This window comes from Pristis pectinata, chromosome 3 (assembly GCF_009764475.1).
Source record: "Pristis pectinata isolate sPriPec2 chromosome 3, sPriPec2.1.pri, whole genome shotgun sequence".
Lineage (NCBI taxonomy): Eukaryota > Metazoa > Chordata > Chondrichthyes > Rhinopristiformes > Pristidae > Pristis > Pristis pectinata.
In genome coordinates, this window is record NC_067407.1 from 96,335,681 (window position 1) to 96,354,953 (window position 19,273).

The following is a 19,273-nucleotide window of genomic DNA, read 5'->3' on the forward strand; positions in this document are numbered from 1 at the left end:
AGATGTGTAGAATAATTTGTAATAGATTTGGCCCAAGTATAAACATGTTTCAATTTAACTATTTATTTGACAATCACACAAGATGCAATAGCATATAAATTAGTCACAGCATAACTAAAGTTAATTTTTTAATTAATATTTGAGTTATTTTTAAACTTGTTGGCTTATTCCAAAACATATTGGTTCTTGGAGTTATGCTGAACTGTGCACATAAACTTGGATTGAGTCACTTATGTGGCAGTCAATAATAACTATCATGAGTAAACCGTAATAATGAGGTATTAATACAAGGAAGTGTTATAGAGCACTTGTTAAGTGAGCAGTTTCTGGAAGATGGAGTCTTGAAGACAGAAGTACCAGGTATTCTGAACAGGTGCTGGAATCTTTGTGGGGAATACTCAGGGAGTGAGAGGTACAGATTATATTGGACTAATTGATATTCCTGCCAGAAGTGCTTGATGTGGCAGGTGTGGGAAGAGATTGTCAAAAAGAACTGCAGGAGCCAGCAAGATATTACAAAAAAGATGTCAGATCTGAAGAATCTGCTAAGGTAAGCTAATAACGCCGCATTGCATGATAAGCATTGCTACAAATAGAAATGCAAGATTAACATTTTAATACTTTTATTTTGGAAGAGTGGAAGAAGGCAGGGTTGACCATTTGCAAAGCTGTCATAAAAGAACTAGGACATGGAATGATCTGTTTGAAAGGGAACACTTCCCATTTGGATATCTGATATTGTTACACTTAGAAAGTGTACATGACAACCCATATGCAGAACAACAATTTTTAAATAGACTTAACATAAAATATACATTTTCAATTTGTATTTTCTTGTTATGTGTCTCAAACTGCAGTTGCAGCATCATGTTCTGATTACTTTCAGTATTTCTGTAATATTGTTTGAAAGAGAACTATATGTGGTCCCAAACAATTCAAGACCCCATGATGAAACCATTTTGTAAACAGACCCGCAGTGCGTTGATGGAGTAGTGTATGATGAAACCAGATACTTTCCATATGTAGTTTTCATGCCATGTGATTTCTATTTAGTAACACCACAGAAAGCATCATGAATAAAACCAAAGCTTAAACTTGGTTAAATGTCAGCTGTAGCTTAGTTAGCAGCATTCTTACCCGTATAAGTCTTTGTGTTCCAGTCCCGCTCCAGATATTGAATGAAAATATCAACACTAACACTCAAGTGCAATACTGAGATGTTATGCTGTTTGTAGGTATAATCTTTCAGATGAGATATTAAATAAAGGCCTTATCAAGTGGATGGAATAGATCCTATGGCTCAGTTCTAAGGGGAGGTATCTCTGTTTTTTTTTGCCAAAATTCATCCCTCATTCAATTATCTGATCATTATAACATTTTCTGTTTTTGGGAGTTTATAGTGTTCAAATTAGCTACAGTGCTTCCTACATTACAGCAGTGATTGCACTTTAAACATACATAATTGCATGTAAAGCACTCTTGTTGTGGAAGGTAGCATGTTGTCAAAGCTCTGCTTTTTCATTTATGGAAGTATTTTAACATTTTGTTTTCAGTTGTAGTCCAAGGAAAAGAAGGACAGACTTCAGGTAGATCCAGTTCTCTGGTGCAAGCCTACACTTACAACACTTACCACTAGAGTCATAGAGTAATACAACATGAAAATCGGCCTTCGGCCCCAACTGCTTCATGCCAACCAAGATTCCCATCTAAGCTAGTCCATATGCCTATGTTTGGTCCATATCCCTCCAAACCATTCCTATCCATGTACCTTTCCAAGTACCTTTTAAATGTTGTTAATGTACCTGCCTCAACCACTTCCTCTGGCAGCTCATTCCATATACTGACCACCCTCTGGGTGAAAAAATTGCCCCTCAGGTTCCTATTAAATCCCTCCTTTCCCCTTAAACCTAGTTCTTGATGACCCTATATATGCCCCTTATGATTTTATACACCTCTATAAGATCACCCCTTGTTCTCCTACACGCCAATGGAAAACGTCCCAACCTACTCAACCTCTCTCCATAATTCTGTACATCGAGTCCCAGCAACATCCTCGTGAATCTCCTCTGCACTCTTTCCAGCTTAATGGCATTTTTCCTACAGCGCGGTAACCAAAACTGAACATAATATTCCAAATGCAGCCTCACCAACATCTTGTACAATTGCAAAATAACATCCCAACTTCTGTACTCAATGTCATGACTGATGAAGGCCGGCATGCCAAAACCGTTCTTCGCCTCCCTGTCAACCTGCGACGCCACTTTCAGGGAACCATGTACCAGTACTCCTTGGTCCTGCTGTTCCACAACACTCCCCAAGGCCCTACCGTTCACTGTGAAAGTCCTACCTTCATTTGTCTTCCCAAAATATAACACCTCGCACTTATCTGAATTAAACTTTTGTCCATCAACCTAGCACAGTAACAGACAACTGGAGGAGACAGATCGCAAGGCTGAGTAAGACAATGTGTAGTCATAGATCACATCTGAAGGGTAGAAAATAGAGTTGCTGCTTAGAGCTTTCGCATCACAATGTCAGCCCAGAAATAATGATTGCTGTCTGACCATTTGTACGAGCCATTTCTAGCCACAAAATATACATTGCAAGGTCTGGAGAACAATTTAGAGGAATTCACCGCCTAGGCATGGATTATTTGTTTGCCTGCAGTATAGCTTGCTGTGCAGAGCAACGGCAAGCCTATTGAACTCTGGAGAAGTGCTCTCAACGTTACATGTCATAGACATTGTGGAAGCATTACTCTTGAATGCTTGCCACCTTTAGAGAGGATTTGTTATTTTTATCCACTTGTATTGTAATGAGTTTATCATGATGTTCATTGACTTCCATTGTAAGAATCTTTATATGATCCTGCAGTAGATGTGTGACTCTAAAGATGTGTGACTCTAAGTTTTGTATTGATGGGTAGTTTCTTTGCAACTGATGTTGAAGTCCACTTCCAGTGTGCTTGCTTTTCTCAGTGCATCTCTTAGATAATGTTCAACATGGATGAGTGCTGATTTATCATCTGAGGATTGGCTGCCTTATTTTGCAACATTACATTTGTACTTTTATTGGTTGTAAAGTAATTTGGGATGGCATGAGGCTGTGAAAAATGTGATGTAAATGCAATTTTTCCCCCTGGGAGCTAATAGATCAAGATATCCTTCTGCCAATCCTAGAAGGAAACAAAATGCAAGTGTAACAAGTACATAATTGTTTAATAAGCCATTGAGATTTTTATACAGTGCTTCAAATATTTTCATCTTCAAATGTAAACTGAGAAAAGCAAGCACACTGGAAGTGGACTTCAACATCAGTTGCAAAGTAAGTACCCATCAATGCAAAACTGAGAATGCCAATGATACTGTACAACTGGAAAATAAAAGGGAGGTATTTATATTTGTGTTAACCAGCCATGGTGCAAGTCAGAAGATTGCTAAGTGTCATATAGAACTATGAAATGAAACTGTTGCAAAAATTCAAAATAATTATATTATGGCACAGAGAAAAAAATGACTATTTTTCAAAGATGCATACTAATCCAAATGAGTTCACGTTTTGAATGGAGCAGAGGTGTTGTGATGGCTACACTATCTTCATTAGAGATAATATTAAGAGGGAGTAATGTCAGCTTAGATAGCTTAAGAAGGCTCAAAATTGATATAGCCACAGATCTAGTAATATCTATCCAATGATGATTAAAGCATTAGAAGGTACTCTGTGGGCTTCTTGTCTGCATTTTCAATAGCAATATAGAAACAGATTTAGGCTCTCATCCACATGCCTTAGCTAAAATCAATCAATATCAGATTTAAAATTATAAATTGAGCCTAGCATCTGCTGAGAGAGCTCCACACATCTCATCTTTTGTATGAAGAAGTATTTACCACCCTCCACTAATAAGGAAATATTTGGATGAAATTTGTTTATAGTTGTTCTGTCTGAAAAATTCCAAATAAAAAGTTTTCAGTAAAATCCTAATTAATATGTATCAGATGCAAAAACAAAAACCCAAGCTGAAAAATTACTGGAGTAATTGTAGTGCCAGTGATAATTTAAATTTGCTCCCACTCAGATAGCTATCTTGTCCTTTCCACAGCACTGGATATGGTCAAAAAGATGAAGACAAGATTTTGAGCAGCTACTGTCAAAGCTGAAAATCTACAAAGAAGACGTTGTTATTGCTCTTTTTTTGTATACGTTATAGTGACCAGATTCAAAGTTGAGAGAGAGAGAGATATAAACAGTAATGGCAGTTAAATTCCACACTATTGTGGTGTGTGGATGAATTCCTGGAGCATAAAATTCCTAGGGGTTAAGAATGTCAGGAATTTATCCCGAGCTCTATATCTTTGGAAGTAACAAAACATGTTAATAGGATTAACATTTATTTTACTGCTTTGGTTTTCTTTTCGTGGATTATTGCACCTCGCCATTTTAAACAGATTTTTTTGTGTCACATTTGGGCAGTCTTGTGTAGAAGAGCATGATCATTGCATTTAATGAAAATACATGAAAAATTAATGGAATTGCTTTCCTCACATTTAAAACTCTTTGATTCATTTCACCTCTTATTTTGTATAACACTGTTGTATAAAGATCTGTAATGTAATGTGCATTAAAAGTTTATCAAATACATCAAATGTATTTCAGATCTTGAGTTGTAGTGGCAGTGAAATTGTTGGGAGTCATTACACTGTAAAATTGACAGAAGATTTAGGAATGCACATTCCACTAAATGTGGAAAACTAGAAGTTGTTGCCAGTGATTCCCTGCTTCTGATAACATGTGCAGTGGGATTCAAGGAACAGCATGGTAAAGTCATGGCATACAGATATTGACATGAAGATGAGCAAGTTGTTTTTATCCTCTGGTCTTTCCCAGGCAGCTATTTTCTAATCACAAGCAAATTTGGCTTTTAAGCTCGTTCAGCATGACTTGGCAATTAGAAATTTCTTCCTTGAGAATGTTCTGTCTGACATCATAGGACATGTGATATAATTTTTATTAATATTAATTATCCTAATTGCACAGGCACTACCTATCCCTTTCGTGTGCTTTTTAATGTAAATCTATGCAAGGATAGGTTTCTTCACATGTATTCATAACAAAGGCAGTAACCTTCATTTATATTGTACCACTGACACCAAGTAAAGTGAAAGGTGATCAAAATTTTAGGTGAGTCTTAGGGAAGTTCATTAAAGTGAAAAAAAGAGTGAGAATGCACAGTCCTTGGGAAGAAAATTCCAGTGGATGAAAAGAGTTATTCACAATCCCCTACTTAAATTGTGTAAATTTGGCTCCCATACTATCAGGCCTCTACTCTAATAGGTCAGATTATCTGATCCCTGACTCTATGTTTCAGAGTGACACCAGCACTCTCGCTCCCAGGGCCTCATGTCTCCCTCTCACCTGGCCCTGGGTCTCTCACTTCTCTCTCGACCACTCTGTAATCTGTAGACTCCCTCTTTGCTGCTACTGGTGCTTGTATTCCCTCTACCGATCCAAGACCCATCTGTCCTTATAATAGACCTTGCAAACAGAAACAATCACGTCCCTAAAAAATGGAACAATGATCTGCAGTGCAATAAGGGATGTATTGAAAATAAAATGCTAGTTCATAACCGTTAAAACACTCCACAAATGTGACTTGAATGATCCAGTTGGAGTCAGCAGTTTTGTCTTGACTTTAACATTACAACACTTCATTGTTTATCTACAGTTGTGTGTATAGTATAGTTACAGTGCACAAATGTAGTGAAATGGCAAAAACTGCTAAATATATCAGTACTGCTGACCATGCAAAGCATAACCCAAAGCGACACAGACTGACCCAGGAAAATTGTATTGTGCAATCTGCAATGTGATATTAGATAAAAGTTTTAAATATTCTACATGTGTTGGTCACAAGTTATTTTCAGAAGTCACCAACACATGCACTGCAACATATCATCACCTTGTAAGAATTCAGATGAGGAGGTGGTACTATTGGTCCAGGGATTTGAATCAGAAGGTTATTGGCCTTGGACATTTCTACTGGACTTCTACTGGGACTCTGGGGATTTTGGTTGAACCCACAGGAAAATGGCAGAAAGCCTGTTGTGCTGGATCTCCAATATTCCTGGGCTTTTCTGAACTGACCAGCAAAAGGCTGTGGCTCTGGTTTAAAGTTCCAGACAGATACTGTAGGTGCACCCAAAGTAAACCATGTGCTCCTCCCACTACCCTGCCAACTTTAGGGAGGTTGGAACTGAAGGATGCCAGAGGATGTCTTGTAGATGTTATTACACTGTATGTGGTCCACAGTTTCTGGCTTTATTTGTTGAAGAATGTCATAAGAATATTGAGAGGAATGATCAGCCATTTCATAATGGCTCGTGGAAACTAATGGCAGCAGTCTTTGTGCATTCGGTAAGTCACAGCACTTAACATTACCATTGACATGCTGTATCACTGATGAAGGTCACCCTACTAAAGGTAATAAAGTTTCCTTCAACTGAAAAGCCAGTTGATCAAATTCATATGATCAACAAAAGATCAGCTTCCATCTCTTCTAGATGCAAGCTTTTGTGCTCCAACACTGCATTTTTATAGTAAGTGTCAGGTCAAGTGCCTTCTTTGTCACTGTCTATTCGCTCAGTCACCACCACATAATCAGCTGAGAGTTCCTGACTACCTGAAAGAGGAAAGGTAGAAAAGCCAGATTATCCTTACACCATCTGAAACCTTTAAATCTGAAGAGTTCATAGGATGAAAGGGAAATGGTTTCCAAGGAAGATAAAATATGAGCATACTGTTATCTCCAGTGATTTCAGGGCAGATTCTGATCAGATTCAGTGTCAGCTGGGCCAACAGCTGTCAGCACTTTCTCCTCCAGGTCAATGAGTCTTTGGTTTGCTTTGGGTCCGCTGTGACTGTTGCTGATTCTGAGCAGTTTTTTCCTGAGGTGTAATAGTGACCACCAAGACATTCAGAGCTCTGCCTGTGTGTTAGTGAGCCCACTTTCTTCTGCCACTCGAAAGCTTGCTCCATCCTTCCCAAACCTGCAGAAAGACTTCCAATACTGATATAAGGAAATGAGCCCCTCCCATTCAAGAGGTGCCAGTATGGCTTTAGTCTGTACTAATGAGCTTCCACTGCAAGTCACTCATGAACAGAGATCTTCAGGATACACGTTAAGGCAATAACTAGGTTTATTAGTGCTGCTTGGATGGATACTCATAATGATTCCAGTCTTTCCCGAAGTAATGGCAGCACGATAATCTTAAAACACACAGGTGTCTGCAAAACCTAAAGGCAAACAAGCTTTTATTTTTAAAGCTTCCTCTAATGAAATATTGAGGTGTCAAAAATGAATGTTATAGAGTTAAAATTTGTGGTTGTTAACTCAAAAAGCTGTTTCATCAGTTGAGTGTTTCTAGTATTCCTGTTTTTAAAGCATCGATGGTTCCAGATTGAACTTAACATTGGTGATTTTTCAGGGAATGTTTATTCAGCAATTTCATGCAGAAATTTTGCCTTTGGTGTAGGATCAGAATTAAATGAACTTCAATGACAAGAAACCAGGCTCAAGTGAGCTAAGTCAATGTTTCTAAAAGTAGCCTTATCACTCAAGGTGAGAATAGTTTTACTCAATTAAACAAGAATATCACACAAATTAAGTTCTGGATTACAAAACATCTTATAAATGTCTGTTAAAATTATGAAATACAAGACTTTCCTTTCTCCTTTTCAAATCAGTAAATTCTAGAGTGGGTGGATCATTCTACTGTAAATTAGCAGTTAAAACAATGTGTATTGCTTTAAATCAAGATTAAATACAGTAACAAAGTCCTGCCTGCACGTCGGTAGTCATCTGGAATGATTAATTCTTTTCTATATAGATTGAATTAATTTGAGTATGTCTATGGAGCTGCTGTCAGGACACACTTTTCTCTGTTCATCTGTCCTCGGGTTCTTTTCTGGTAAATTTAAAATGAAGCTAAACTGTAATGCTGCATGGCAGATAGTGGATCATTGCTTTGATAAACATCTAAAATGCTAATGAACTGAGGCTGCAGCTTGAATTCATGAACAACTGACTTAACACAGAGCTTTAAAAATGCACACCAAATAAAAAAAATCCTATACTCTACTTTGTTTTCAATATGACATTTTTCCTTAAAAACATATTTGCACATCAAACAGAAGTGGCTTGAAACTGATGAGGTTTCAGATTGCCCTACTTGGCATGCAAATCATATCAGGACTTCTCATTAGCATAAATGCATGAGCAACTCTAAATGCTTTTAATTTCCAATCTCAGCCTGCACAGAAGTAATTTGTCAATGTCAGGGTGAAAATCTGAAGCAAAAAAAAGGAGCAAGATTCCACAGTAAATTGGAATCATACAAATTTCTGATTTGTTAATTGACTGATGCCTCAGTTCAATCAGCTGCCTCGAAGGTGTAAATAATTCAATGTATGGTTGGAAATAAGTGTGATGTGGATTTGAAATGGTGCATTAGCATTCACTGTTGCAGTGACTATTACTGCAACATTCTGAAACTAAATTCCAATTGGCATTATCTTTCCCCGTTTTTAACAGAAGCTAATGCTGTAGGAAATAGCTGACATTTTTTTAAATGTGTAGCAGCACATTTTTTTAAAACTAACAAGACAATTTACCCAGTGCTATTTCACACATATACTCCCATGCATTTACTACTGTTTTATATATCTGGTATCCAATGCATTTATCTTTCTAAAATAAAACATTCAAACAATGATAGATTGTACGTCGAGCCTGACCTACACAATTGAAATATCTGCCAATAATAATCTGCCAGTGGAAGACTTTCAAAATACTTGCTGGCTATTCTCATTTATTTTGCCTGGTCCTGATGGGGTGCATCCTAGGTTGCTAAAGGAGAGTGGGTGGTGTTTGTAGAGGGGCTTGTCATAGTCTTCCAAGATAAAGGGCTCTTGCCAGATGACTGAAGAATGGTGATTATGACATTCTTCATCAAAAATGGGTCTTTGCACAGACCAGGCTACTAGATGTCTATCAGTTTAACATTTGTGATGAGGAAGATTTTAGAAACAATAATCAGGGAAAAGATTAATAGGTACTTGGGGTTTTGAGTCAATTAAGGAGAGTCAGCATGGATTTAGTAAAGGCCAATCATGCTTGATTAACCCGAATGAATTTTTTGATGAGGTAACAGTAAAGTTAGTGGTTGGGAATGCACTGGATGTCTTATGTATAGATTTTTCAGAGGACATGCACGACAGTTAGCAAAAACTGAGGCTATGGAAATAAAGAAGTCAATGCAGAAGAGATAAAAGATTGGTTCAAGGACAGACAGCAGGAAGTTGGGGTAAGTGCATATTTTTCACAATGGATGATGACAGGCAATGATGTTCCCCAGGAGGCCAATGCTAGGACCACTGCCTTTTCCAATATGTACTCATGACTTGGCTATGAATGTACAGGATAACATTTCAATATTTGAAAAAGACACCCAACTTGGCAGTATGATATACAGGGAGGAGGATAACAGACTGCACTAGAATGGAAGGTTGGCAAAATGGACACGCAATGGCAGATGAAATTCAGGGAAATGTGAAGTGATATACTTCAGCAGAAAGAATGTGGAAAGGCAGCCTAGACTATAATGCACAGTTCTAAAGCATATGCAGGAACAGAGAGATCTGGGTGTACATGTGTGAAAATCTTTGAAAGGTGCAAGACATGTTGAGAGTACAGTCAGTAAAGCACATGAACTATCCGCCTTCATAACTTGAAGCATAAATACAAAAAGCAGGGAGATTTTGTTGAATCTTTATAAAACATCAGTTCCACCACTACTGGAGCGTTATGTCCAATTTGGTCACCAGACTTTAGGAGAACATGAAGGTCAGAGAGAAGGTGCAAAAGAAGTTTAATAGGATGATTCCAGAAGTGAGTGATTTTAGCTACAGGGTTAAACTGGAAAATCTGGAATTGTTTTCAAAGAAACAGAAAATTGAAATTGGCAGAAGTAGTCCATTTGGCCCTTCGAGTCTGCACCGCCATTTTGAGATCATGGCTGATCCTCAACAATCAATATCCTGTTCCTGCCTTGTCCCCATATCCCTTGATTCCCCTATCTATAAGAAACCTATCTAGCTCCTTCTTGAAAATGCCCAGAGAATTGGCCTCCACTGTCCTCTGAGGCAGTGCATTCCACAAATTCACAACCCTCTGGGAGAAGAAGTTTTTCCTCACCTCTGTCCTAAATGGCCTAGCCCTTATTCTTAAATCATGCCCCCTGGTCCTGGACTTCCCCAACATCTGGAACATATTTCCTGTCTCTATCTTGTCCAATCCCTTAATAATCCTGTATGTTTCAATCAGATCCCCTCTCAATCTTCTCAATTACAGCGTGTACAATCCCAGTCTCTCCAAACTCTCAGCATAAGACAGTCCCGACATCCCCGGAATTAACCTCGTAAACCTACGCCGCACGCCCTCTATAGCCAGGATATCCTTCCTTAACCCTGGAGACCAAAACTGTACACAATACTCCAGGAGTGGTCTCACCAGGGCCCTGTACAAATGCAAAAGAATCTCTTTGCTTTTGTACTCAGATCTGTACTCAGTACTTCAGATCTGCTCCATCATTCAATATGATCATAATTGATCATCTACTTCAGCACCTTGTTCCTGCCTTCTCCCCATATTGTTTGATCCCTTTAGCATTAAAACATACATTTACATCCTTTTTGAATATGTTTAATGATTTGCCCTCCGCTACCTTCTGTGTCAGTGAATTCCACAGGTTCATCACCCTCTGGGTGAAGAAATTTCTCTTGATTTCAAATCAAAATGGCAGTGACCTCTGGTTCTAGGCTCCCTAGCCATCAGGAACATCCTTCTTGCATTTAGTCTCTCTAGTCCTGTCTGAATTTTATAGGTTTCTATGAGACCTCCTCTTTTTCTTCTAAACTCCGATGAACACAAGTTTCATTGACCCCATCTTTCCTTAGGCACTTGCAGTCTGAGGAGTCAGCCTAGTAAACCTTTGGTGCACACTCTCCTTGGCAAGAACATTCTTCCTCAGATCAAAGACCAAAACTACACACAAAGTATGTAAGACCAAATTTTTGGTCTAAGACCAAAACTACACACAAACTCCAGACAGGATTTCACCAAGACCCTGCGCAGCTGCAGCAATTCTCGATCTAGCACTCAAATTTTCATTCACTGAAGGCCAACATACCATTTGCTTTCCTAACTGTTTGTTGCAGTTGAATGCTTGCCGTCAGTGACTGGTGTACAAAGGCACCCAGATCTTATTCCCTTTCTAAATCTATTACCATTCAGGTTATGCAATGATAAACAGCCTTTCTGTTTTTGGTACTGCAACTGCCCACTCACCCATCTAGTTTACATTAGAATTTCTTTGCATCCACCTCAGAGTTCACATTCCAATCCTCTCCCCTGCCAACTATAAACTTGGAAATATTACATTCAGTTCCCTCATCCAAATCATTGATACATATTATGAATAGCCAGGGGCCAAGCACCGATTTCTGTGGCATCCAATAGTTACTGCCTGCCACCCAGAAAATGACCTGTTTATTCCTTCTCTATGTTTCCTGTCACCAAATCTCAATCCAAGCCAGTATATATTACCCCAATCCCATGGGCTTTAATTTTGCACACAAATCTTAAAATTTTGGACCTTATCAAAAGCATACTGATGGTCCAAATACACTACATCCACAGGTTCTCCCTGATCTGTTGGAGCAAAGAAGGTTGGGAAGACATTTGAAAGAGGTATAGGTACCTGTCCAGGTATTGCAGATGCACTTAGAAGACAGCAACGAGGAAGATGCATGATCATTTCATTTAACATGCATTGCGACGGGTGTAAAAACTGACAACTGCACCCTAGCTGTTGCGTGTCAGCTGCAGTTCAGGCCAGGATAGAACAGTATGAATCTGGACCCTCTTATGCCCAAGTTGCTCCAAGTTAAATTTCTAAAGTCAGCAGACATCCACCAGTTATGCGGCAACAATGAACAGATCCCCAGAATTGTGCACACTAGACGGGCATTGAGAAAGTTCATCAAAGTTGTGGTACCTTTACTTTTGTTTTGTGTCAAAGTGGACTGTGATAGTCATTGATAAAGGAAACATAATGTGTGAAATGTTGATGAAGAGAGAACTGAGATTATGGATCTTGTAAATACACTCAATAAATTCTTCATGAGGAGTCTGGGTTAAAAGGGGCTGCCTAAGTTTCCTCATCATTTACTTCTCCTACATTTCCTTTTTTACCTCACCTTCCTATTCTTGCAATTCAGCTGTTCATGACATTGCTGGTAACATTATGACACAATGCACTTCTGATGGTGAGCATATCATTATTTTAATAAGAGTTCTGTTGAGTACTATTTGGTTCCTCTGGAACTGAAGTACTGTTTTGTGACACCAATACTCTACATTACCACAGTTCAAATGGGAGCATAGTTTTCATTTTCTGCATGGTGCCTGTGGGTGTGTGTTGTGTGCACCCATTATCAATCATATACTCAGCAGGTGCCCACTTGCCACTATATAAAAAGAAAAAATTAAGTGAATTTGACTTTCTTGGAATATAAAGCATCAGTAGCCTTCTAAGGTAAGATAAGTTTTCTTTATTAGTCACATGTACATCAAAACACACAGTGAAATGCATCTTTAGCGTAGAGTTTTCTGGGGGCAGCCCGCAAGTGTTGCCACACTTCCGGCACCAACATAGCGTGCCCACAACTTCCTAACCCGTATGTCTTTGGAATGCAGGAAGAAACCCACGCAGACATGGGGAAAACGTACAGACTCCTTATAGACAGCAGCGGGAATTGAGTCCAGGTTGCTGGCACTGTAATAGCATTGCACTAACCGCTACACTACCGTGCCTGCTCTCACACTACCCATACATATCCAAGTTCTTTGCCATGGTTATCCTTAATACCACAAGAAGCACAGTTCTTGCCATTGTCTGAGATTGCACCTGTGCCTGCTGAAGTGACTGATTTGAGTGACAACATCCTTGTTGATACACAAAAGTGTCATGGATTGCATGAGGTTTTGGAGATGCACTGAGGTTCAGATAGATGTATTGTTCAATGTAAACTCTGGACAGATATGGCCACCTGCTGAACACTCGTCACCCCTTCCTTCCCCTCATTCTTCCAACAGATTTTCCTGCTCCGTGTTCTCATTGCTCATTCTCCCAATCACAATGTATCACTTCGTCCCAGGCAATGGATTTGTTTAGGAACTCACTAAAATGGCTGCAGCAACTGCCTCACCAACCCTTGTAGGTTTCTGCAATTTAAATTACCTTTGTAAACCACCAAAAAAAAATGAAAGTTACTGTATAAAGGTATATTGTTTTTTTTAAGTCAGATATTTGAAACTTAACCAATAAGTTGGTGAGTAGAAATCTTACAGGAAAGGTAATTACCTTGATCCAACATTCAATCCATGTGCATTGTAAATTTGCACATCAGAAAACATATCCTTTACAATAATCTTGAACTTTTATGGTGACCATTACTGAGAGTTTTTATTCCAAGCTCAATTAACTATCTGAATTTAAATTCTACTGGCTGCTGTTCTTAGATTTGAACTTGTCTCCAGATCAGAATTAAGACTTATGGATTGCTTGTCCAATGACAAATCACATTACTACTGTACTCACTTAATGAGTTCATGTACATTAATTTTTAACTAGACGAGAAATAATAGTGCTAGACAATGGGAATAAGTTTAATTTGCTCATCCAATAGCGCATGACATCAGTCAACAGTTAATAAATCAGTCCCAGGCTACACTCCATCTCTGTAGCTCTTGACTGATGGCTCATGCTGAGGGCTGTCTCTTCCATATGGAAAGGTGCAGCATGCAGTGTGACATCACAGATTTTGCAACCACCTGGCTGAATATTGCATGGCTCCTTCAAGGCAACCCAGCAAGTGGGATTGATGATTTAGCATGCCCTGGGTGTGCTTAAAAAGGGTAAAGAAGGGGAAAGCAAGGACTAGGATTCCATTACATCCCTTATCCTCCCCACTCACCCACAGGAATAATCATCTAAAAAAAACAAGAGATTGTGGATGTTGCTGTACATGTTCAACATACAACATCAATGTAGTTATGCCTCTCCAAAAGCTGGCTAATTTCAATTTCTGCCTGAGCCAGCAGTGACATGGTCTACACATTTTTTTATGGCAGCTTGCCTTTCATTGAATGTATATGCGGGTTACAGACATGAATCACGAGCCATGCTGCCTGCAGATGGCCCCTATTGCCCCACAGATACCCTTTGGTTTGTTGTGGTGGCTCAGATGGAGCTAGCTCAGAGGAATGTCACTGAAGGAATGCTCCTTGACATTGGCCAGAATCTTTTCAGCAGACTCCCCCTATTTGTAACAACCATTTTGTGGCATATAACCACCCAACCTTTTCTGTAGCCCAGTTTCATCTGTCAGTATATGAGCCTTCTGCCACAGAACTACGACTTCAGCCTCTGCTGAGCACTAACCTTACTGCGCACTACGGAAGTGTGCCTCACCAGTTTCAGATTTTTTCTTTAGGTGACTCTAAAATATATGGCTTGTTAGTATCTGAGCTAAATGTGAGTAATGGGAGATTAAATCATGCCATGCCTTTATCAACACTTGGTTCTTTGTATATTAGCTGGCTTGGTTGCACCTCCTGGTTGCCTGAAAGAAAATAGATACTAGATAATGTGGTGAGAATAGGAAACAAAGTAGTGAATGCTTACAATTGGGAATGATGCATGTATGTTAGATAAGATTGTGTATTGTTGGGGAAGTGCAATGTGAAAATAAGGATTATGTAAGAGGCTGCCGTAATCTTCACAGGATTCATTCAGCCTGCTGTTACCCAAGGCTATCTCCTTCATGACAATTGGAACACATCTCTCCATTCCAGTAAATTCTTGCTGCCTTTGGCTACATGCCATGTTCCACCTGCAAGAGATCTGTGTCGTGGTGGTGGTTACTGGCAATCAATCATTACAGAGTCAGCGTTCCCAAATCAATATCTTTAACCTACTGACCTTCAGCTCCTTTCCATTATGAAGTCAAACGTGAGCATGTTTGCCAATAAATGCAGAATATTCATTTATAACTCCTCAGATAATCAAAGCGCAAGATTTTATTTGGACTAACAAATAGCATTAAAACTACACATGCTCCACAGTCTAAGCACCTCTCCTTGATGCTTAATGAATCCCCTATGAACAACACGGTGTACATTATAATTGGTCCTTAATTTAACTGGTCCAGCCACAAGAACATAATGGAGATAGGGCATCCTACAGCAAGAATCTGTTTCCTAATTACCAACATGGCACAAGTTAAGAATGGTGACTCATCACTTGCCTGGATGAATGCAGCTCTCACAACATCAAAAATTCAAGACAAAGCAGCCTGCATGATAGTCATCCAATTCATTACCTCCAGCAGGAACTTACCAAAGCTTTCTTATGGGTACCACCCAAACCAGTGACCTTTACCATCCAGATTGACAGGAAAGCCAATACAGGAAGTCCCTTTGAAATCCAGTTTCCTAACTTGGAAATTCATTGGTGTTTCTTCATCATCACTGAAACTCACGACTTAGCTGCACAGTGGAGTATGTTCACCACAAGAAAGTAGTTGCTTGATGACACATTCATCCAAATCCTGCCTTGATACCAAGGGCAGCTGCTTTCTGAAGAGTGTTAGAGTGATTTAAAATACTTTGGTGAATGCAAAGCACCATTAGAGTGAAGGATTACTAGGCTTCAGATTATGGGGGAATTTAATTCTGTTGCTGCTTATGGTCTACATCATCTCATGGATGTCTAGCTTGGAATTGCTGGTTCTATTTTAAATCTATCCCATTTAGCACAATGGAGGGCATCTTCAGAGTGAAGATGAAAATGTATCTCACAGGACTGGTCAATCCTACTGATACGGCCAAGTCACTGATGCAGCCTACTTGTGTTTTGTTTCCCTATTGGCTGAACTGCCTAATGCAGGGCCTTGTCCCTTTAAGACTTGACCATTTTGTTTGGAGATGGTTCTACTGAGTCAGCTCTTGGTAGGTAGACTACACACCCTTACCCAGACCTTTCTTCTTTGACTTTGTTCAGTCGGCCCTCCTAAAGATGTTTCAGACATTAGTAACCACAATTAAAATGTATTTCATTAGCTGCTTGACTCCTGAAAGGTACAGAATAAGTTTTAAGCTTGTTGAGAAAATAGCTGAAAAGTACACTGAAAGTCTGGAAGGTCAGTGTGAAGCAGAGGTCCTTACTGCTTACTTGAAAGAAAGCTGCCTGCATTGATGCAGCCATCTCTGTGATATGGTCACCTTTCCCACAGTGGTTGCTTTCAGGTGTCATTTCAGTCCCTATTATCCAGCAGCTGTGACGTCATCAAGCATTCTGAGCAGCCACTTGCATGCAAGAATTCTCACAGGCAGCAAACCAGGAAGGAAGATCCACAATTTTTAATTATTTAAAAAATATTTTAGTGAATGCAAAAAAAGATTGTAACATATACCATGATTAATAGAGAAGTTGAAATATAATAAACCTTTAAAAATTTAAAATCTATTATATTTTAAAATTTGTGTGTAAAAGAATCACAATGATGCATGTAAAGTTACTTTTTAGTACCAAAGCGTTGACTGAGTCTGGCTTAGCCTCATGCAGCAAAGCAGAATATTTTAAGGGTTTTTATGTCATTCTCATCAATTCACCTGACATACCAGTGGAGATAACAATGAAATATCACAGCTGGTAGAGGCGAGCTGAGTCACTGACAGCAACTTCTGGATTTCCACGTTAGCTATGCATGTGCTGAAATCCCAAAGTTACCATCACATTCATGGCTTACAGTTAGTTTTTGCTGTTACTACAACTACATAATCTAGACTATTGTTCTGTGTATCCTGACAGCCTTTATTCTTGTTATTGCATCACTTTTAGCCTTAAATTACAACTTTTTAGAACCAAATGATATATTTTGACAGGTTTATAATGTAATCACAGTACAATTATGGATAAAGTAGCAAAACTTACTTTAATCATGTTTAAAACAAAGGCTAAATATAACAACAAGAAATGGTTTCATTTGATATTTTAAAATGAACCCTATGAACATTTAAAAACACCAAGCATTTGGAATATTTTAAATACAACTTTTTAAATTGTTCTGCAACAGAATTCGTACACACAAGTGAATAGTACAGTGCTGAAAACTAGATATTTACTGCAATCATCATTTGCAGAGCCCCTTTCATAAGATACAAGTTGTGAAAATCAACTTTTGATATCATCATGAATTTTGGCAACAGTATCAATACAATTGCCACAAGAGCTGAAGTGGTCATTTGTGGTATGCAAGCCTTTCCAAACCTTTCCATGATAGATTAAGAAATAGAAACATGCCTTTTGTCTTATCATCTAATTTTCTGCTGGTATTTTAAGTGATTATTCTGTCATCAGGATCTGACCCACATTAATGCCCTTGCAATTTTCATTTCTGGCAGAAATATACAAAAATAAATGAGGTAGCAATGCATCTGATGTCACCATGTGCATTCATTTCTATCATTATCCCATCACTTATGCTCAGCACTAATCATAGCCATTTTTTAGATTGCTAGGGTCTGGAAAAGAGCTGGAATTAAATTAAAAAAAACAGGCATTTCAATATTCTGCAGAAAACATAATTCTCCAATGATTCATTTGATCCAATGAAGAATAGATATTTTCTATTCCTTCAAACCACTTCATCTGTCTACTATGTACTCCACTTTCCTTTTAAATTTGACAGAGTGAGGAGAGTTTGTTATTGCTGCACATGTACCAATAGTTAAAATTTAACATTTCTCATAGGTACCAACTGAAAGGCAATCACTGACAGATAACTTGGAAAAGTAGGGAGTAGTAGAGGAGAGCTAGCACAGATTTCAAAAGGCTTACCATGTTTAAAGAACTTGAGTTTTGTGATGAAGTAACTGAGAGGATGGTTGGTGGCAATGCAGTTGATGTTGTGGATGTGGACTTTCAAGTGATATTTGATAAAATGCCACAATTTAGATCGGTTGGTAAAACTGAAATACACAAGGTAAAAGGGTCAATGAGTAATATGGATTACAAAGTTGGTTGGGGTAGAAAACAAATATATACGAACACATGTTTTTTGGGCTGGAGTATTTTATGGCATTTCCAAACTTTAGCTCTCAGACTTAGAGATATGGGCACAACTTTAAAATTTGCAGATGCCACTTAGATGTGTAGTAAACAGCAGGAAAAATACCAAAAGACTTCCAGAAGACCTGGGCAGAGAAATGGAAGATGAAATCTAACAGAGAAAAGTATGGAAATATATTTTGGTTGGAATAAGGAGATAAATATGATAAATGATACAATTTTAAATCAGGTCTTAAAACAGGGAGACTTGGAAATGTTTGTGCACAAACTTTGAAGATGCCAAGAAAACTGCTAATAAAGGATATGGGCCCTGGGGTTTATAAATTGAAACATGCTGTACTAAAATCACAAAGTTATGCTTTGGCCCAGGCTGAAGTATTGTGTTCAATTCTAGTCAGCATATCAAGGAAAATGTAACACTTTGAAAGAGTATAGAACAGAATTCCTGAAATGATTCTGGGACAAGGAATTAGTTTCAGAATAAGGCATAGGCTATTTACAACTGAAATGAGAAGATATTTCTCCACTCAATAGGTGGCAAATCATTGGAATTCTCTACCCTCAAGGGGTATGGAGATCCAGTCACCTGATCTCATTCAAAACTGAGATCCATAGATTTTTGGATATTAGAGAAATCAACAGATATGGAGATAAAGCAGAAGAATGGTGTTGAGGTAGGTCAACCATGATCCTGATTTTTGGTGGAGCAGATTTGAAGGGCTGAATAGCCTGCTCCAACCCATATTTCTGACCTTATGATTCTTCTTCATAATCCAGATTGGGGATAACTTGCTTCTACTTTGTTTTTGGGGGGGGGGGGGTTCTGAGATGGCTAATGAGGAAAATGCGAGAACTTAAAGACTATTCCACATACGTTTCTGGTGGTGGATGGTTTATGAGGTGATCCACTTCTTCCGCCACTTATGCATGGCTTGTCTATGCTGTAATGTATAGCTTTGAATTTCTTACTAACATCCTGATTGTTCCTCCTCTACTTGAGTGTCGTGGACCAGAAATTCCCAAGG